Genomic DNA, 22,202 nt, shown 5'->3' on the forward strand with positions numbered 1-22,202 from the left:
GGCCTCTCACTTTTGTGGCCTCTCCCGTTGCGGAGCACAGGCTCCAGACGTGCAGCCTCAGCGGCCATGGCTCACAGGCCCAGCCGCTCTGCGGCATGTGGGGTCTTCTCGGACCAGGGCACGAACCCGTGTCCTCTGCATCGGCAGGCAGACTCTCAACCACTGCGCCACCAGGGAAGCCCTCTATGGATTTCTTTTAAAACATAAATCTTCAGGGAAATTTTATACTTGGGCTGGATGCTTTGGGCTCTGCTCCTGACTTCTGGGCTCTCCTAAACCAAAATATTTTGGTGGAAAAGTTAAAAAAAGGACTCCTTAAATTTTATGAAAACAGTCTCCTTTAAATAATCATATATTTCTGAGGTATGTTAAGTGAGCTTTGATGATTGGCTCATTGATTCATTCTAAAGGTAGATTTACTCCACAAATTCTGCCTTAAATATTGTATTATAATAATACCACTTCTTTCTTTTTATTAATTAATTAATTTTTGGCTGCATTGCGTCTTTGTTGCTGTGCACGGGCTTTCTCTAGTTGTGGCGAGCAGGGGCTGCTCTTCATTGCGGTGCACGGGCTTCTCATTGCGATGGCCTCTCTTGTTGCAGAGCACAGGCTCTAGGCGTGCAGGCTTCAGCAGTTGGTGGCACATGGGCTCAGTAGTTGTGGCTCGTGGGCTCTAGAGCGCAGGCTCTGTAGTTGTGGCACATGGGCTTAGTTGGTCTGTGGCATGTGGGATCTTCCCAGACCAGGGCTCGAAGCTGTGTCCTCTGCATTGGCAGGTGGATTCTTAACCACTGCGCCACCAGGGAAGTCCGTAATACCACTTCTTTATCAACATGCTGCACGTAGCAGGAGATCTGTGACGTGTGGCAGATAACTAAAGGCACTAATGCCAGCACTGTACATTAAAACTTGTGATTAAACCCAAGAGGAGATTGGAGGTGTCATAAAATGCTCCTGTTGACATTCAAAAACTTTGTCTATGAAGTATGACCACAGATTGAACTGAAAAGATAGAAACTTTACAGAGATTTAATTTTCTTTTTCTTTTTTGTCAACATTCTTTGATAAATACTTTAAATTATTATGGTAGTTAACGACAATGAGCAGAGGACTCTATATAATCTGGAATATTCTAGATGACCCTCAGTATAATAGTGTACTGTACATGGCCATCAAACCAGTTTTCTTAGTTAATGCCATAGCTTGCAAAGGTATTAACTGTATTAACTTATGGATTTAGTTGAAATTTTAAAAAATGTTCTTTTTACCTTTGACTAATGAATGAATAAGAGAAAATTGATTGTTCTGCATTCTCTAATGGGGTTCATAGCTTTTTCAGTTCTGATCAGAATCATCTATTTAAATAACACTTTTCTTAAAGAAAATATTTATGAAACGCTAATCAACTATTAAGTGAACAGGTAATACAATATGTGATAATTGTTACACCCTTCCTACAGTGCATAAAATTTTAATACAAACTTAGTGTATACTTGATAACAATTTACATGTTTATTTTACCATCTGGTAAATGTGTAAACTATATTTTGAGAAGCACATTTCATATTCACTTTAACAACTTATTCTTGACAATATGTGCCCTATCTTATGTATTGACTGGAAGGATCTTGAAAATTTTCGAAAAAGATGAATCCAGGAAAAAAAATTCATGTCGTAGTTTGCTTGTTTTAAAAATATTATGGAGATTTAAGACTTAGTTTGTAGTACCAAAGTGAGGGATTGTGTTGTTTGCTGACTTTTACCAGACATCCTGCTAATTAGGGTAGAATAAGCAGAGCAGCTTCCAAACATAATATCATGTACATCAAATCAGTTTTCCTGCTAACACTATAGGCCACATAGGTAGCAATAATAAGGTAAATACGGTTCTGTGTGTTGTTGTGTAACAGTATCACATCTTTTTCAGAGTGTTTGGCTTGCTGTCGCTTGTGTCTAAATATGAGAAGATCATTTTTTCCAATGTGTTGCAGTGAACCTCAAGTGGATAGCTTTTATCGAATACTTGAACAGCATTTATGACACTTTGGCCTTCCGCCTTTTTTATTTCATTTTCTCTGTTTATGGGTCTCACTGGAATAAATCTCAGGGATTTAACACAAAACAAGCAAGTAGATAATTCCCTATTTAGTTTTGTTTTAATGCACTCTTTCTTAGCTGGTAATAATTTAAAAACCTTTGTAAAATTTCATGGACTACCTCTACGTACTAATTACCATCTGCCCACCTATAATGAAGAGGTTTGATAAGCAAATTACAGATTTTGGCTTTAACAGATAGATTCCTCATCACAAAATCTTTAATTTGAAATAAAAATAAAACTCAAAACCACATTTTTATCTACTAGATTTAGAAATCAATGTACAGGTGTATCTTGAACCAGTTACTTTTTTGTTTTTTGGCTGCATTGGGTCTTTGTTGCTGCACGCGGGCTTTCTCTAGTTGCGGTGAGCGTGGGCTACTCTTCATTGCTGTGCTCAGGCTTCTCATTGCAGTGGCTTCTCTTGTTGTGGAGCAGGGGCTCTAGGCGCACTGGCTTCAGTAGTTGCAGCACGTGGGCTTAGTAGTTGTGGCACACAGGCCCTAGAGCGCCCAGGTTTCTGTAGTTGCAGCATGTGGGCTCAGTAGTTGCGGTGCACGGGCTCTAGAGCACAGGCTCAGTAGTTGTGGCGCATGGGTTTAGTTGCTCTGTGGCATGTGGGATCTTCCTGGACCAGGGATCGAACCCGTGTCCCCTGCATTGGCAGGCAGATTTGTAACCACTGCGTCACCAAGGAAGTCCCACCAATTATTTTTTAATTTATTCTAAATTTATTGCATTTTAAACTCCTCAGATTATTGGTAGTTGCCTTTATTATGTTTCCTCATAGAATGCATATTTCACTTTTATGATTATATAACATAATTCTGAGAAATATTGTTATCTGTGTTCATCTTTATTTACAGCTATGATGTTAAACTACATTATTCCTAAGACTTTATAAAGCTTCTAAACGACTCTCTGCAACAACCCTGCAAGATGGGCATTGGCTTCATTTTACAGATAGATTGAGGACAAAAAGTTTAAGTTATCTTTCCCATGGGTATACAACAAGTAAATGTTAGAGCAAGAATTTAACCCCAGATTTGCCTTGCCTGAAGCCATGTTCTCTTCAATACATTATTGCCTCAAATTTTTAATCAGGAAGACATAGAATCTACTTTTATTGAAGTATTTAAAGGTCCAACATAGAGTCATTTGGTCTTGGAAGGATAAAGCTACCTGATATCAGCGTAAGATGGTAGGGATGGAGGTTGGGAAGAGAAGGGAAGAAATGCAGATGACCTTCTAGAATCCTTTCAGCACTTTGATCTTATACTTCTAAAATCTGCCTCTGTTCAAATTATTATTATCATGCCTCCAACCCTTATGTCAAATCAATGCACTTGGATTCAGTTTGTTATAAGATGGATTAGAAATTCAAATCAAGTGTTTAAGAATCAACTAATATTCAGATTTTTTAAAAACAAGCAAAAATAGTATTTCAGACACCATGGCAACTCTGGAAGAAAAATGATTTTTAAAAATACTAAAAATATTATAGTGATAATAGTAACAATAAGTACTTACCGAATGCTTACTTTATGACATTTGTTTTAAGGTATACTAACGAATGTATAATGTATATTCACTAATTCAATTCTCATAACAATCCAGTGAGATAGATACTTATTCCCATTTTTCAGATGAAGAATAGAGTCATTTGCCTAAAGACATAGTAAACAGTAGTTGAATCAGGATTTGAACTCAGGCAATCTGGTTTCAGAATAATGACTAGTATTAGCAGTGTTATTAAAATAAATGAGATGGTAACTGATCTCTCTTTCAGGACTACTACTGCAAAAGCAGTATGAAGAAAAAAAATTGGATCAAATAGGAGTTAAGAACTCAAGAAAGAAAGTAAATCTGCATTGGGTCCTTTAGAACTTTAGTTTATTTAAGGATGTAAATATGAGCAAAACAAACAATTTTCCTTTTTCAGAAAATAATATTTTATTTAAGGAGTACAGTATTCATTATTTATTCCAAATGGAATAATAGCATAGTATGTTATTTGTGAATCGCCAAAACTTTCCTCTTTATTGGTCTCTCATGATTCTTTATAGTTTCTAATAAGTAGAATGATTTCTAATAAGTAAAATTAAAGACAGTTTAAGCTATGTAAGCTTGTTCTATACATCATGAACTGAAAGGGTTTCAGCTTTTGTTCAAAATTATCAGTGTCTCAGTGATATTTTTGTTATATGGCTTCCTTTGTACAACAGAAATAAAATATATCTGGTAAAATAAAGTCATTATTTTGAATTAAAAAACATTTTCACCAATAAAATGCACATTTAAAAAGAAAAGAGAGTATTTGTAGAATTATTAGAAGCTTGTTAAATTTATGCAGAATCATCTAGTCCCTCAAAGGTCAGAACCTTTGAATGAGATTGAAAAGTTTTAATTGTTTTTTTGATGTTTTTTGAAACACAAGATTTACTAAAATCCTTACATAGAGCACATGGTAGGCCTAATCACAGGGTATTTACACTTAGAGATCAAGTTTTTTTTTTTTCTGTAACAGTTTTTGTTCTAAAGTTGGACATCCTCTATTTTATAAGCTTTATATTACTAATTTCACAATGTAAATCTTTTTGTCTTTTTCTTAAAAAAGGAGCAATTTATACAAAAAGGGAAAGAGGACATGTAAAAGAGAAAAATAGTAATGGTAGTATTTCTTTTTTACCTATGTGGCTTATTTTGAGTTTCAGTTAAACATATCTATGTGCAAATTGAGAAGTGTTTTTTCCCTTTAAAAATGTTTACTTGTGTGTTTTTATGAATGGACTTTTATTTTATGGTCTAAACTTTCAAATAAGAAGGCTATAAAAGTGAGTGAATACTTCTGAATTAGAAATTATTTTTAATAATTTAATCCATACCTTATTATGGAAAAACTCATTGAGCCTGTTTGTGAAGACAGACTCTACAAAACTCATTTCTATGTCTTTGGTGGTAAAATGATCTGCAACTAGATCTTTATACACTTTTGCCTCCAGAAGAACCCTTGTTTTTGTGTCTCTGTAACTGTGTCTCTGTTTTATATATTGCTTTTCTTCTTCCTCCGTTACCTCATATCCTCTTGCTTTCTCCTGTATCTATTCAAATTTGCTCAAATACTCTACCAGTGGTGTTTCTCAATCATGGCTACTCATTAGAATCACCTATCATTCTCCACTACTTCCTCCACACCCTACCCTTCCCCCCAAAAAACCAAATGCCCAGGCTAAAATAAGAATCTCTGGGGGACTTCCCTAGCCATCCAATGGTTGGGACTTCGCCTTACAATGCAGGGGGTGTGGGTTCGGTCCCTGGTCGGGGAGCTAAGATCTCACATGCCTCATGGCCAAGAAACCAAAACATAAAACAGAAGTGATATTGTAACAAATTCAATAAAAGACTTAAAAAAAAAAAGAATCTCTGTCATGCTTACAAACAAACACAAAAACAGTTGCCCAGGGCATTGATGTTTTTAAGAAGTGTCCCTGATAATTCTAATGATTAGCCAGGCAGATTCATGAAGAATATACTATCCTATTATTCCATTTGGAATAAATAATGAATATTATATACCTGAAATAAAATCTTAATTCTCGTTTGAAAAATAAAAATTATTTGTTTTGCTCAGGGATTAACCATTACATTAAATGATGAAATGTTTGTTTCAGGAATCAGCAGACAGGATGGAAAGAAGACATTTTGGGCCTGAGTGCCTTTCCTGTATGCTTAAACTTTACATTACATAGAGAGTGCCTCATTGGCTTATTCATAAGGCTAACCATGGTATAGCTGGTATCCCAGTGAGAATAGGCTGAGTAGAAGTGTGTATCTGTAGAATTTGCTTCATTTGTGTTTATCATCCCCAAGTAGCTGGTGTTAAGAAAACAAGAAGTAAAATTTATCTATACCTTCTCCTAAGAGCCTGCATTGCTAATTATCTTAATTTGACATTTTGAATAACAAATTATTCTGACTTAGTCTGTTCCTACCTAGTGTTCACAAAAAATTCAATATATTATGTAATGGGAATTGATGCTAGATTTGATAGCTTATCCATTACTCAAGTACCTTTGTAGAAGAAAATTTTTTAAAAAACACCTTTTTTGGATAGGTCAATAAATGACATCCAGAGCTTGATTAAATCTGGTCTCAAGCTCTAGCATTTAGACTAGGTGTTGTCTGAAACTTGCACAGATTAATCGATTTTTGTCTTTTTAAGATCTTACACTGAGATGCACCATAGTGGATCAAATACTTTTAATTAACTGAAATGAAAGCAGTATCCAGCACCTACCTATGGTTTTGGAAATTGTTTTGCTGTTTGGTTGAACTAAGATCGTTCAGACTATTTGATGGAACCTTTTCAGACTGGTTCTTGAGGAACTAAACTCATTTGAGGTGTCTTTAAAGTCTATATTACTTTGGATTAAGTAAGATTTTTGTAGAAAAATTAATTTTATATTGGGGAAGTAGGGTGTGGTATTGGGAATTACTTCTGTGTTCTGTAAGTCATTTAATTTTGTTGAGCCACTATTTCTCCACCAGCAATTCAGCTATAATAATGATTGCTCTGTACATACTTTAGAGGGATTTGGAGGCGGAAAATTTTGCTATAAATATATTAAAATTCAGCAAAGCTTTGTTGAATTCTGTTAATAAAATGTGTTGTGAAGATAGTGAATTAGAGCAATAAAAATCAACAGTCACAAATGGTGTATTTTGCCCCCAACAGGGCTTTGTATTGCCTTTTCTGTATAATGAGTTGCTTATATCTATTTCTCCTATTACGCTTAACTGATCTTGAGGGCAGGCGCTGTATTTGTCTTTGTACTGAGTCTAATATAGACCTTGGCACATAATAGTTTCAACAAATGTTTCCTCAAGAAGTATTTTTCTTATATATCTAGGATAAAAGTGTTAATTAAATTAAAATCATTATATCACTTTTTTATGTTTTGGGCGGATACTATTAGAAAACATAATTTTACTATCTCTGAGAGTATGCACATACACATGTAAGAGGAGATTCAGTGCTTTTGAAAATTCACATTGGACTGGGAAGTGAATTATGTTAAGTTGGAGTGACCTAGTAGAGCACTAGTTACTGTGTATAGTAGGTGGGCTGTGAGGTGTCAAGGAAAGATCATGAGCTTTGAAGCTAGACAGACCTGGATTTGAATCTGCCACTTTCAAGATAGGTGATTCTGGGGAAATTTCTTAATGTCTCAGCTTCAATTTCCTTATCTGTGAAAAAGGGTAATACTATCTACTTCATGGACTATTTGTTATAAGTAAGTAGAATCCTTAGTAAAGCATCTGATATAATGTCTGGACATAGTAGGGGCTATGATAGCTGTTATTATTAGATAAGCTAGCAAAAGGATTCTTTTCAGGTAGAAAATGATTTAAAGATGGGTTTTTCTTTTCCAAAGACAGACTTTTCAATTGAATAGGAATTTCTGCCTTTTTACTTTTTCTTTTACTTTAATTTGCTGGAAGTTAATTTCCAAATGTTTTAAAATTAAACACTGTGGAAGATTGCATAGAATATATTTTACTCCTTGCTCTTAAGGGATCTTGTACTATCAAGAGGATTACAAGGTGAGGCTAGGCTGGTGGTTTTCATTCTAGCCTCTGTTAGTCCCTGTCACCAAACTACCACATAATTTGGAGCATTTGCCAGTGTTGGCTCAAGAGAGGCCAGTCGAGACACTAATAGATGCATTTTCTCCATGAGTACACCCTTGGATCACACATAGAATTCCTATTAATAGCAATGAGAGTTAAACTTGTAAATCCCTTATGCACTGATGGGAGAATAGACCTTTTAGTTTACTTAGCCATCTTCCAGTTATTTGGCACTTTCCCCATCCCTTGTGAGTTCTCCAACATTTTCATTAAAGGCTTTTCTATTTTCTATTCTGCTTCATTCAGTTTGGGTTGTAATTCACGTTGGCCTGATGCCTTGGCAGCAATGAATAATTCTAATTGCCTCACTATCTATCTAGTCTGGCCTAATCATAAAGCCTTTCAACTTTTCATTCAAGCTTCCAGCAGTATCAACTTCATGGGTCACAAACTTCCCACTCATATCCTTTTATTGCATTTTAGCTGCTTACCTCTTATGTTTTTAAGAAACTCCAGAGAGTTCATCATTATTTCATTCCTTTTCTTTTATACCATCTTATCCTTTCTGTAAAATTAAAGCAAGCACTGCAGAAACCTAAAGATGCAGGGCGACTTTTGTCCAGACATTGTATCAGAAGAGCTAGATACCCTAGTTCTCATCTATTTTAGTTAGATGAGAAAAGTTTTAAGTATTCTTCCATGTCTATTCTGTCACCTCCACTTCTCTGTCTACCTACTGAAATACACATTTTTCTTTTCTGATCCTAAAGATCGATATAGTATGAGAACCATAATGGTATGCTGAAAACAAAGGTCCTGCTTTGAACTGTTGTGATTTTTTTGGCAGACAGGGAGGCTTCTCCAGTACTCTATATAGTAAGGGTGTTCTGTTTTGATTCTGTATAGCGATGCTTAATGCTTATTTTAGAGATTTTGCAGGAACCTTTCTCATATGGTAAAAAAAGAAAATTGTGTTTTAAAGATCCCCAAAAGGCTTAAAACGAAAGAAACACATATTCATTGATTATGAAATAATTTATTTTTCCTTCTTCCTTCTCCTTTAAAAAAGTATTCTAAACATTTTGAAATCTTATTGTTATAGAAAATTTCAAATATTTCATAATAGTATCTAATGAATTCCCATTTATGCATCTATTGATAGATCTAGGGGCTTTAACAGATTCAGGTTGGAGTTTTGTGATAAGACTAGTACTTTAAATGTGATATTGTGTACTTCTGTGATACCTGTTTGTCTCTCTTTAGTCAGTCAAAAGAGTTGTCTCTTTTGTCTCCCTTTATCAGCCAAGATGATTATTGCCTAGAACCATTAATTCATTAGAGTTTACAAAATGGGATTTTTAAAATTCTATCATTGCTTCATTTATTACCTAGAATACTTATATAAAGTATTACAGTCCCTTGTTTGGTTACAGCAAGGTAAATGAATCCTCTCCCTTTATTTGCCAGTTTTCAAAATAATAAGTTGGTTCATCAGTATTTTCCATAGGTGACCAGTGAGTTGTTTTCTTTTATCATTATAAACACGTGGATTTAAACTTGTTGATGTGTTACAATCTATTGTAGTTATTATCAATTTGTCCCATCTTTGCCCCATGAATGGCTTGTTCAGTGTAAATCTTGAGTGCTTTTGAAAGAACTCCTATAGCCTTTGATAACATCTTTTCCTTCCTTGTATAACAAGATATTTTAGTCTTATCTTCAATTCTAAATGGTTCATCTAAATTCCATTTCCCTCCCCTTACATGGAGTCAATTAGTTCCCTAATGAGCTATAGTTCATTTTAGTGTGAATTGGGAATTAGAAACCACAGACTGAATGCTAAAGGTGCTCATTGCTACTGGATTGGTCCTTTCAGGAGTCTGTGCTAGGGAATTTTATACACATGCACACACACACACACACACGTAATAAGAGTATAAAATAAAACACATCATGGGTTTGTACTAATACTTCCAATTTCAGTGAAGGATTGTAGCATTTTAATTTAACCATCTTTAGTCTTAGATTTGTAATGGCTTTCCCTTATACTGAAAACCTCTTTTCCCTCTCCTAGTGAAATCTCTGTTCCCTACCTTATTAACCTAATTATTTGCTTCCCCCTCACAATGTACTCACAAGGGTCTCATAATAAAAATACCAACAGCACTACTAACAATATGATCACTGAAAACAGTTTAAGATTTTATTACAGTTCTTTCCATCCTTAGAATATATCCCATTAAGTATGTCAAATCACTATGTTTTAAAGTCGTGTGGAATGTTCCTTTCTTGATGGTTGTACCATCAAGTGATGTGGTAGGCAGAGCAATGTCCTTCCTAAGATATCTATGTCCTAAACTCTGGAACCTATGAATATGTTATCTTACATGGCAAAAGAGATGTTACAGATGTGATTTTAAGAGCTTGAGATGGGGAGATTTTCTTGTATTATCCGGGTGGGCCCAGTGTAATTACAGGGGTCCTTAAAAATGCAAGAAGCAGAACAGGAGGCTGGAGTGATGTGATGTGAGAAGGAATCAACATACCCTTGCTGGCTTGAAGATAGAAGGGGGCCAGTGACAATATGTGGTATTGTTTTCTCATAACTAGAATACCCAGGTCTGGTAACCAAAGGCTTGAAGGTGTGAGCATTTTGCTTGTTGCAACTATATGTAATTGCAAGTTTTGGTACAAGGGAGTTAGTGTATATTGCAAAATATAGTAACCATGCTTATAATTCCAGGTTTTGGTACAAGGGAGGATTGATTGTTCATTTGAAGGTGGCATCTGACTCTTCACTTTTAGCATGGTTAATTGAACATTAAAGAAATTATTGAGAGTTTTGACTGATAATCAATGGTTACGGACTCTTCCCTTGAAACTTCATGTCTGTCAATTGGAGGGATTTTTCCGTTAGACTAGCTTCAGGCTCCATACATGGCTTCAGACATTTTCTCCCTCTATTCACCAGATACTTCCAGTGTAGGAAGTATCATCATGCAATGTGACTTCTGTGTCTGTGCCTTCATTGGGTGAGTCAGAACAACGTGGGGTAGAAGTATTTCTGAAAAAACATTCCTATAGTGGTGTGGCTAGCAATAACCACAGATATATCCAATTAAAAGTAATGTGTTCTTGATGCAACTTCCCTTTAGCAGGATCCTCAATATGCCCGCAACCACTCCAACATTACCCAACATGTGGTGGAGAATTTGGAGTGAAAAGAGACAGTGATCTTAACTAATTGTGGTTAAAATATATTACTTTTGCACATTTAACAAAATCTTATTTCCATTTGAACCCATTGCTAAAACCTCTTCCAGGAATTTGGAAGGGGTTTGTATTAGTTTCCTACTGCTGCAGTAACAAATTATCACAAACTTGGTTACTGAAACCAACACAAATTTATTATCTTACAGTTCTGGAGGTCAGAAGTTTGAAATGGGTTTCACTGGTTTAGAATCAAGGTGTCAGCTGGATTGCATTTCTTCTGGAGGCTCTGTGGCAGAATCGATTTCTTTGCCCTTTTCAGCTTCTAGAGGTGGGCTGTATTCTTGACTCCTGGTCCCCTTCTTCCATCTTCAAAGCCAGTGACATAGCATTCAAGTCTTTCTTTTTGACTGTCATCCTCCTGCCTCCCTTTTATAAGAGTCCTTGTAGTTCCATCAGGCCCCAAGACAGCTTACTATCTCAAGATCCTTAATTACATTTGCAAAGTTCCTTTTACCATGTAAGGTAGCATAGTCATAGGTTCTGGGAATTAGGGCATGGACATCTTTGGGGAGCCATTATTCAGCCTACCACAGGGCAGGTGCAGAGCCCTGAAAGTGAGGAAGCATTGTTTTTTTTTTAGTTTCACAGTAAATCTGTCTCTGTCCTTTAGTAAGTTTTCTTCATACAGATCCTATAGGGTCCTTGTTAAATGTGTTTTAACTATTCTGTATTTTATTGTCACAATTATAAATAAATAGCTTTTTTTTTTACCATTTCCATTTCTATATGGTTATGCGGGTATAGAGAAGGGTCATTAATTTTTATATGTTTCTATTTAAATATGGAATTAGAAAGCCATACCACATTTCCTTATTAATTCTAATGTTTTATTTTCATTAGAATCTCATATGCTTTATAGATGTATAATTATATCATCAGCAAAAGGATTGTTTTATCTTGTCCTTACCAATTATTTAATTTATTTTTTTTCTTATTGTATTCACAGTCTTCACCTAATGCCCAGGTCTTGCTGAAATATTTTCTACTTTAGTTTCAGATTATTAGATTTTTCATAGTAGTATGCCTCTTCTATTCCAAAACTCTTATTTAGCACTTACATTACAATTTTTTGTCAATTTGTTATTATCTAAATGAATAATTATAAACTATATTGATTTTCAACCTGGGGCCAATTTTGCACCCCTAGGGAACATTTGGCAATGTCTGGAGACGTTGATTTTCATGACTAGGGAAGGGAGATGCTACTGGCATCTAGAGGGCAGAAGCCAGAGTCATGCTAAACATCCCACAATGCACAGGTCACCCTCTCACCCCTGAAACAGATAATGATCTGGTCCATGTGCCCAAACTGAGAAACTCCGAGAGTATTATAAGGTTCATTGCTTACCTCTGTTTCTGTTCTCTTCATTTTCTTATACCTTAAGGTCATTATTCTGATGCATGTGTTGTTTTTAGATTACTATCTTAATTTTTTTTCTCTTGAATGGCTTATGTTGATGATATATTCTCTGCATTCTTATATATCTGCAAACATCTTTATTTTGCTTGGCAAGTGAATGATATAATTTTTTTCCATTGTAAATAACTTGTTTTTGAATGATATCTTGGCTGGGTATAGGATTTTTGAATTGCATTCCCTTTCAGCATTCTGTCAATGTTGTATTTTTTCTGCTTCCCAATGTTGTTGATGCCAATCTGATTTTTTTCCATTATAAATAGCATTTAGTTCTGAGGTTTGTTGTATAGTTCTTTTTATTTGTGAAACTTGAGATTTTTACTAGGATATGCCTAGGTATATTCCCTCCTTTCCTCCCTCCCTCCCTCCCTCCTTTCCTTCCTTAATCAGTGAACTCTTTCAGTTGTAGGCTTGATTTCCTTTTTTTTTTTTAATTCCAGGGTAAGTTTCTTCTTTAATTTCTTGAATTATTACCCCTCTTCCATTCTCCAGTTTCTTCTTCTGGGGTTTCTGTTATTTGTATTTTAAGATCTGTTCTCCAACTTTCTAAACTTTTCTCTCAAGATTTTTGTTTTTTTTTTGTATTTTTTTCTCTAAGTCAAACAATAAGCTCTTTTTAAATTTTAAAAAATAAACTGAGATATAATTTACATACAGTGAAATATACAGATTTTAAGTGCTCAGATGTGTAAGTTTTGACATATGTATACACACATGTAACCCACATCTTCTCAAGATACAGAACATTTTTATCATCCTAGACATTTCCAAGACATTTCCCTTCCCAGACATTTCCAAGTCACCCTGCCAGGCAAGCACTCTTCTGATTTCCTTCACCTTAGATTAGTTTTGCCTGTATTAGAACGGAATGTAAATAGAATCACACTGTCTGGCTTCTTTAACTGAGCAAGATGTATTTTGAGGTTCATCTATGGGTGTTGCATGTATCAGTAGTTTGTTTATTTTTATTGCTTAGTAGTATCCTGTATGGATATAATGTTGGAGATTTAGTTTATTTCCATTTTGTACTGTTATAAATAAGGTTCCTATGAACATCACTGTGAAAGATTTTTGTGCACATGTTTTTATTTCTCTTGGGTAAATATGTAGAAGTAGAATTGTTAGGTCATAGGGTAAGCACATGTTTATGAAAAACTTCCAGACCAATTTCCAAAATAGTTAGTGGGACTATAAGATGGTACAACCACTTTGGAAATTGCTTTGGCAACGTTATTGAAAAATCAGTTGGTCATATCATCATGGCTGTATTCAGAACTCACTATTTTGTTTCATTCATCTATTTATCTTTAATTTTTTTCTATATCTTTACATCAATTCCACACTGTTTTAATTACTGTAGCTCTATAATAAGTCTTGAAGTCAGGAGGGTAAGTCCTCCAGCTTTGTTCTTTTTCAAGATTGTTTGACTCTTTTAGGTTCTTTACATTCCCACTTGAATTTTAGAACCATCTTGTCAATTTCTGTAGAAAAGCCTCCTGTGAATCTATAGATAAATATATATTAATATAACAATATTCAGTCTTTCAATCAATGATGATGGTATATGTCTCTATTTATTGGCCTCCTTTAATTTCTATCAGATACGTTTTATAGTTTTCAGAGTAGAAGTCTTCTGCATATTTTGTTAAATTTATCCTTACATACTTTTTCTGTTGTAAATGGCATTGATTTTTAAATTTCTGTGGTTTTTTTAGATTTATTTTTTATTGAGGTAACATTGGTTTATAGCATTGTATGTTTCATGTGTACAATATGATATTTCTACTTCTGTATACCCTACAGCATGCTCACTACCAAAAATTTGTCTCCATCTGTCACTGTACAGTTGATCCCCTTTACACATTTCACTCTCCCCTCCCTTGTCCCTTCTCCTCTGGTAACTGCGGCTTTGTTCTCTGTTATCTTTGTGTTTGTTTTTGTTTGTTCATTTATTTTGTTTGTTTTTAATATTCCACATATGAGTGAAATCATACAGTATTTTTCTTTATTCATCTGACTTTTTTCACTTAGCGTAATACCCTCAAGGTCTATCATTGTCACAAATGGCAAGATTTCATAACTTTTTTATGGCTGAGTAGTATTCCATTGTGTGTATGTACATATGTATGTACATATGTATATATACATAAGTTTATGGGTAAAGATATTTTATATATTTATAAAATATATATTATACAAATAAAATTATAAATTTATATTGTATAAATATATATATATAAATATATAAAGCAACTTCTTTATCCATTTGTCCATTGATGGGCACTTAGGTTGTTTCCATATCTTGGCTATTGTAAATAATGCTGTGATGAACATAAGGGTGCATATATTTTTTCAAATTAGTGTTTTCTTATTCTTTGGTTAAATACCCTGAAGGGATAGCTGGGTCATACATGGTAGTTCTATTCTTAATTTTTTGAGGAATCTCCATGATGGTTTCCACAGTGGCTGCATCAATTTACATTCCCAGCAACAGTGTATGTGGGTTCCTTTTTCTCCATATCCTTGCCAACAGTTGTTATTTCTTGCCTAAAATTTCTTTTTCCAATCATTTATTTCTAGTAGATAGAAAACTATAACCACTGACCTTGTATTTTGCATTCTTGCTAAATCCATTAATTAGCTCTAATAGACTTTTTAAAAAGATTACTTAGGGGGACTTCCCTGGTAGTGCAATGGTTAAGAATCCACCCACCAGTGCAGGAGACATGGGATTGATCCCTGGTTCAGGAGGATCCCACACGCTGTGGAGCAGTTAAGCCCATGCACCACAGCTACTGAGCCTGCACTCTGGAGCCCGCAAGCCACACTACTGAGCCCGTGTGCTGCAACTCCTGAAGCCCAAGCGCCCTAGAGCCTGTGCACTCCAACTGCTGAGCCTATGCGCCGCAACTGTTGAAACACGTGTGCTCTAGGGCCTGTGTGCTGCGACTACGGAAGGCTGTGCGCCTAGAGCCCGTGCTCCGTAAGAGAAGCCACCACAATGAGAAGCCTGTGCACGCAATGGAGAGTAGCCCCTGCTTGCCGCAACTAGAGGAAGCCCGCGTGCAGCAATGAAGACCCAACGCAGCCAAAAAAAAAGAAAAAAAAAAAGATTACTTAGGATTTTTTGTGTAGATTATTTCAGTGGCAAAAAACACACTTTTGCTTCTTCTATACAATCTGTTTGCCTTTTACTTCTTTTTCATGTCTTATTGTACTTGCTGGGATCTTAGTACTATATCAAAAAGTGTTGCAAGTATTTAATTCTAAGATTTAATTCTAAGATTAAATACTTTTTCTTCTTTAGTCTGCTAAATTTTGCATTACATCCATTCAATACTGATTTTCAAATATTGAACCAACCTTATGTCCCTGGGATAAACTCCAAGTGATAATCATGCTTTATTATTTTTATTTCATAGTTCTGGGTTCAATTTGCTAATATTTTGCTAGTGTATTTTTGTGTCTATTTTCATAAATGATATTAGTTTGTAGTTTTCTTGTAATATTTTTAAAGGGCTTTGATGTCCAATTACATAGGAAAATACCATAGAAAACTTAGATGGAATAATAAAGGAAACACAATGATAGTGGCTGTCTTTGGTTATTAGGAATATAGGGTTTTTCTACTTTCCTGTATTTTCAAAACATTTATATTATTTATGACTTTTATAAAGTAATGTAAAATATTATTTTTTGTAATATAAAATTATTATTATTTTTCTTTTCTTGTAATGTTTTTATCTGATTTTGGTACTGGAGGAATGCTGGCCTCTTGAAACAACTTGAGAAGTACTCCTTGCCTCTCTATTTTCTGAAAAAGTTTGTGTTAAGATTGGTATTTTTTCTCCTCAAATGTTTCATAGTATTTACCAATGAAGCCATGTGGGCCTGGAATTATCTTTCTAGGAGGTTTTTAGTTATAAATAAAAATTTAAAAATACATACAGGGCTATTTAGATTTTAAAATTTATTCTTGTGTCAGTTTTGGTAATTTGTGACTTTCAAGGACTTTGTCCTCTTTCAGTTAAGTTGTTAAATTTGTTGTCATGAAGTTGTTCATGATATCCCATTATTATTTTTAATATCTGTAATATCCATAGTAATGTTTTTCCTTTCATTTCTGATATTGGTAATTTGTGTTTTTTTCTCTTCTTCTGTCTTGGCAGGGATTTATCAATTTAATTAACCTTTCAAAAAATCAGCTTTTCGTTTCATTGACTTTTTATATTATTTTCCCATTTTGTGTTTCATTACATTATTATTTACTTTCTTGTACTTTGAATTTTATTTTCTGTCTGCAGAATTCCTGGTTGAGTTTTTTTCCAGCATATAATAGATGTGATTCTGTTCTTTTCTAGCTTGCACAGTTTCTGACAAGAGGTATGAATTTCTTATGATGGCTCCTCTGTAAATAATGTCCTTTTTTTCTGGATGTTTTTAGGATTTTTTTTCTTTATCATTTGTTTTCAACAATTTGATTATGATGTGCTTGGTGGTTTTCTTTGTGTTTATTCTACTTAGGGTTCATTGAGCTTCTAGGATCTAACAGTTTATATTTTCCATCAATTTTGGAAAAAATTCACGCATATCTACTTAATTTTTTTCTGCCACTTTTATTCAACTCAAAATAATTTATAATTTCCCCTGTGACTGCCTTTTTATACACTTACTTAGGAGTGTGTTGTTCAATTTTGAAATACTTAGGAATTTCCTATTTATCTTTTTGTTATTTTTTTCTAGATTAATTCCGTTATGGTCAGAGATCATACTTTGTATGATTTCAGTTCTTTCTAATTTTTGAAGATTTGTTTTATGGCCCAGGATATGGTCTATCTTGGTAAAATGTTACAGGAATGTCGAGTAGAGAATTCTATAAATGTCAATTAGAATAAGGTGTTTAATAAGGTCTTCTATATACTAATTTTATTTCTACTTTTTCTATTGATTGTTAAGAGGAGTGTTGCAATCTTTATTATTTTAAATTTGTTTGTTTTTCCTTTGAGTTCTGTCAGTTTTTGCTTCATCTATTTTGAGCTCTGTTGTTGCTAAATACTCATCTAGGATTTTTATGTCTTAGTGAATTCACACTTTTATCATTATATAGTGTCCCTCTTTGTCCTTGGTAATATTTCTTGTTCTGAATTCTAATTTTTTTTTTTTCTGCGGTACGCGGGCCTCTCACTGCTGTGGCCTCTCCTGCTGCGGAGCACAGGCTCCGGATGCGCAGGCTCAGCGGCCATGGCTCACGGACCCAGCCGCTCTGTGGCATGTGGGATCTTCCCGGACCGGGGCATGAACCCGTGTCCCCTGCATCGGCAGGCAGACTCCCAACCACTGCGCCACCAGGGAAGCCCCTGAATTCTAATTTATATGATATTAATATAGCCACTCTAGCTATCTTTGGATTAACATTTTATTTTTCTACCCTTTTACTTTTAATCTATCTACCTGTTTATATTTAAAGTGGATTTTTTTTTCAATAGTACAAAAGCTGGGTCTTCCTTTATTTCCCACAAGTGTGATAAGATGATCTATGTCTTTTAATTGGTAGGTTTATACCATTTATATATAATGCAATTATTGATATGTTTAGATTTAGGTCTGCCATTTTATTATGTGTTTTCAGTTTGCTGCCTCTTTTTTTGTTTCTGTGTTCCCTTTCTCTGCCGTCTTTTCAGTTGTTTGGATATTTTTCAGTGTTCCATTTTAATTCATCTGTTGACCTTTCATTATATATACATATATATATTTTTTTGGCGGTACGTGGGCCTCTCACTGTTGTGGCCTCTCCTGTTGTGGAGCACAGGCTCCGGACGCGCAGGCCCAGTGGCCATGGCTCATGGGCCCAGCCGCTCTGCGGCATGTGGGAACTTCCCAGACCAGGGCATGAACCCATGTCCCCTGCATTGGCAGGCGGACTCTCAAAACCACTGTGCCACCAGGGAAGCCCTATATTTGTTTTTGTTAATTTTTTAGTGGTTTCTCTTAGGATCACAGTGTACATATCTAACCTTTCATAGTCTATTTAGCACTGTACTACTTCGAGTAAAATGTAGATATCTTTTATATTTTCTCAGATGGTTGTTGTTCCTTTATTTATTTTTTTGTTCCTTTATTTTTTAAATTTGGGTTTCCCTTCCAGCCTGAAGAATTTTTTTTTTTAGTATTTCTTTTCTTTTTTTTTTTTTTAGTATTTCTTTTACAGCAGGTCTGCTGTTAAAAAAAATTCTTCTAGTTTTTCTTCATCTCAGAATGTCTTTTTCATCTTCACTTCTAAAGGATATTTTTGCTGGTTATAGAATTTTGAGTTCACAGTTCTTTTCTTTCATCACTTTAAAGACGTTGCTCTACTGCCTTCCAGTTTCTATAGTTTCTGATGAAAAATTTGTAAATATTCAAATTGTTGTTCCTCTATAAGTATGGCCCTCTATAGCCTCTGTGGGCTATAGTTCTAATTTAAGTTTAGTTTTCAAATGCTGACTTAGTCTGTCTTGCACATGAATCATCAAAGGATTAGTTGGAAATTTGGGTGGTGGTCTAAATCTTAGTTCAGTTCTTAAAGCCTTTCTAGGCTACCTTTGGATTTGTCCCATACATGAACATTTCAAAGGTTAATCCATGATTTTGAGGTTCATATACAATATTTGAGGATCACCTTCTCTACCTCTGCCTTCTCTGGGAGTCTCCTTACTCTCTTTTCCCTAAAGGGGTTCCTGTTCTTTATTATTCTGGTCAGAAAGATGGAATTTATTTTGGAGTTGTGGTCAAGAAGCTCACCCTTTTGCAGGTTGCCTGTCCCAGTTTTGATCACTTTTTACAATCTTACTACTTTCTTTAAAATTAAAAAAAATTATTGTGGTAGTAAAACACATCACAGGAGCATGTGAGGGAGTGGCAGAGTGCACTGCTGTCAGGCCAGGCTGAGGGGCAGAGGCAGGGGCTGGGGGGCAACAGCAGTGGGAAAAAAAAAAAGAAAAAGAAAAACACATAACATAAAATTTACCATCTTAACTGTTTCTAAATGTACAGTTTAGTAGTGTTAAGTATATTCACATTGTTGGTTAACAAATCTCCCAACATTTTTATCTTGGAAAATTGAAATTTTATATCCATGAAACAACTCCCTATTTCTCCCTCTCTCCGTCTTGTCAACCATCATTATACTTTGTTTCTATGAATTTGACTACTCCAGGTAGGTCATATATATAAGTGGAACCCAGCAGTATTTGCCTTCCTGTGACTGGCTTCTTTCACTTAGTATAATGTCCTCAAGTTTCATCCATGTGGTAGCATGTGTCAGAATTTCCTCCCTTTCTAAGGCTGAGTAGTATTCCATTGTATGTAATACCACATTTGTTTATCCATTCATTCACTGATGGACACTTGGGTTGCTTCCACCACTTGGCTATTGTGAATAGTGCTGCTATGAACATTGGTGTGCACATGGATCATGCTTTTAATTCTTTTGGAGATATATATATATATATATATATATATATATATATATATTTATTTATATATCCAGAAGTGGAATTGCTGGGTCATATGGTAATTCTATTTTTAATTTTTTTAGAAACCACCATACTGTTTTCTATAGAGGCTATAGCATTTTATATTACTACCAACAGTGTAAAATGATTCCAATTTTTGCATGTCCTCACCAACACTTTATTTTAGTTTTTTTTGGGTGGTATCCATCCCATTCTAATGGGCGTGAGGTGATTTGCATTTCCCTAATGACAATCTGTCTGCCTTTGTTCATTTTTCATAGTTGGCAGATTTTTTTGGGTGTATTTTGTCTGGTTTGTTCTTTTGATATTTTGTCTGTAATCAGTGGGCGAGATAAGCTTTAAGGAGTAACCTTGCCACAGCAGAACTAGAACTAATTATTTTTAATTGTGAATTTTATGTTCTGAGTGATGGATTTGATTGTATTTCTTTAAAAAGTGTTGGACCTTGTTCTGGCAGGCTGTTCAATAATTGAGAGATCATCTTGCCCTTGGACGCTTGTTTTTAAACCTTTGTAGGGTTAATCTTGAGTAGCCTTTACTCTAGGGCTAGTTTAGCCTCAGTACTAAGGCATACCCTTCTCAGCATCTATACTGAATGCTTCATGTTTTCAGCACAATCTCTCTACTCTGGTTGATGGAACTTGAAAAGTTCCCAGCCATGAGTGAACTCTGGGAATCATGTAGCTTACAGTTGTCTGGAAATTGGTCTTTCCCTGGTAGCTGTTCTTTAACATTGTGGAGTTTCACCCTTGAGGCACACAAATTCGTATTCAGCCAGAAACTCAAAAGGGACTGTCTAAAGTCTTCTGGAACTCCTTCTTTGTGTAGCTTCCTCCTCTGTGGTATTACCCCACAACTTCTATACATCTCAGTTTGCCCGAACTCCAGGCTCTGCCTCCTCAACTCAGTGGCACTGCTGGGCTCTGTTTTGATTTTCCTTCCCTGTACCACAGGGATGCTGCTGCTGGGGTCAGTTGGATTGTCTCTCTTCTCTCAGGGATTATTGTCTTGTGCTACCTATTGTCTGATGTCTGAAATTAGTTGTTTTATGTATTTTGTCCTTCTAGTTGTTTATGGTATAAGGGTAAGTCCCAGAGCAGTTACTCCTTTGTGGATAGAAGCAGAAGTCTCTCTCTTTATATTTTGCTTTGGCTTTGAGATTATTTCTTCTTGGGCTTCTCATTTAATTTGTATTAATGATCACCCTTCTTTTCAATTCAGCTGCTGAATTTTGGAATTGGAAAATCATGATTAATTCTAAAAAGTCTTTTTTAATGCTGTAATTCAATCTCATATATTCTTTTTATTTGTGTCATTTATCTTTTTCAGTATTTCTATTTCATTAACAGCTTTTTCTTATTTCTTCATGAGGTGTTTGAATCCCCTTAAATGCATTGTTAATTAAAAAAAATTCCCTCCTATTTACTGTCAGGGCTCACAGCTTTTGAGGTACTTAAAGTAGTAGTAGTAAACCCATGAGTAGAAGGAGGGACAACAGTGTTTCCTCCTATGGCTTATTGGTGTATTAACTGGTAATCTGTCAGACTTTTGTCTTGCCAAGATAAAGACCAGAATTTTTAGCATGGTATTTAATGTCCCTGTCATTTCACTAACTCCTCTTTTCATCTTCACAAATGCATCCTGTGTTCAAGGCACTCTATTTGGAATTCCATATACAAACTAATTTCTTAAGCATCTCTGCTTTTGTAACTGCTATTTCTTCTGCCTGGTATACTTTTCTCCACTCTTGTCCTCCCAGTATATTCTCTCTTATTTATATTTTGAGATTCAGCTGAGTAGGGATTTCACCCCAAGAGGAGTAAGGCATGCCTGAGTGGGCTGGTCACATTGACAAGGCAGGATCAGAGAGAACACCCATTGGGCAGGTAATTCTGGAGTAGAGAGCTAAATAGTGTCTGTGCTATATATATGTATCATACTAATCATGCTCAAAAGACAAATATAGGCCCTGGGATGTAGGTCTCTTATCATATTTCCAGATGAATACTAATGAGAAATGGAGAAAGGACAGAGGCTTCTTTCCCAATACTTCTGAGAGGCCAAATGTTTCATTTCATAGGCCAAGGCAGGAACATGGAAGAGAAAGAGAAAATGGTTCTTCGTACAGTCCTGGTTCCCCATCTCAATACAATTTAGGATTTTTGATACCTGACTTAGAGTTTTCTCTATATTCTAAGTCTTGTCATCAGTCGGGAAACTTGAGTGTCAAAGTCCCATCCAAATATTCTCAACTTCAGTGGTGTTT

This window comes from Stenella coeruleoalba (genome assembly GCF_951394435.1).
Source record: "Stenella coeruleoalba genome assembly, chromosome: 6".
In the NCBI taxonomy this organism is placed as follows: Eukaryota; Metazoa; Chordata; class Mammalia; order Artiodactyla; family Delphinidae; genus Stenella; species Stenella coeruleoalba.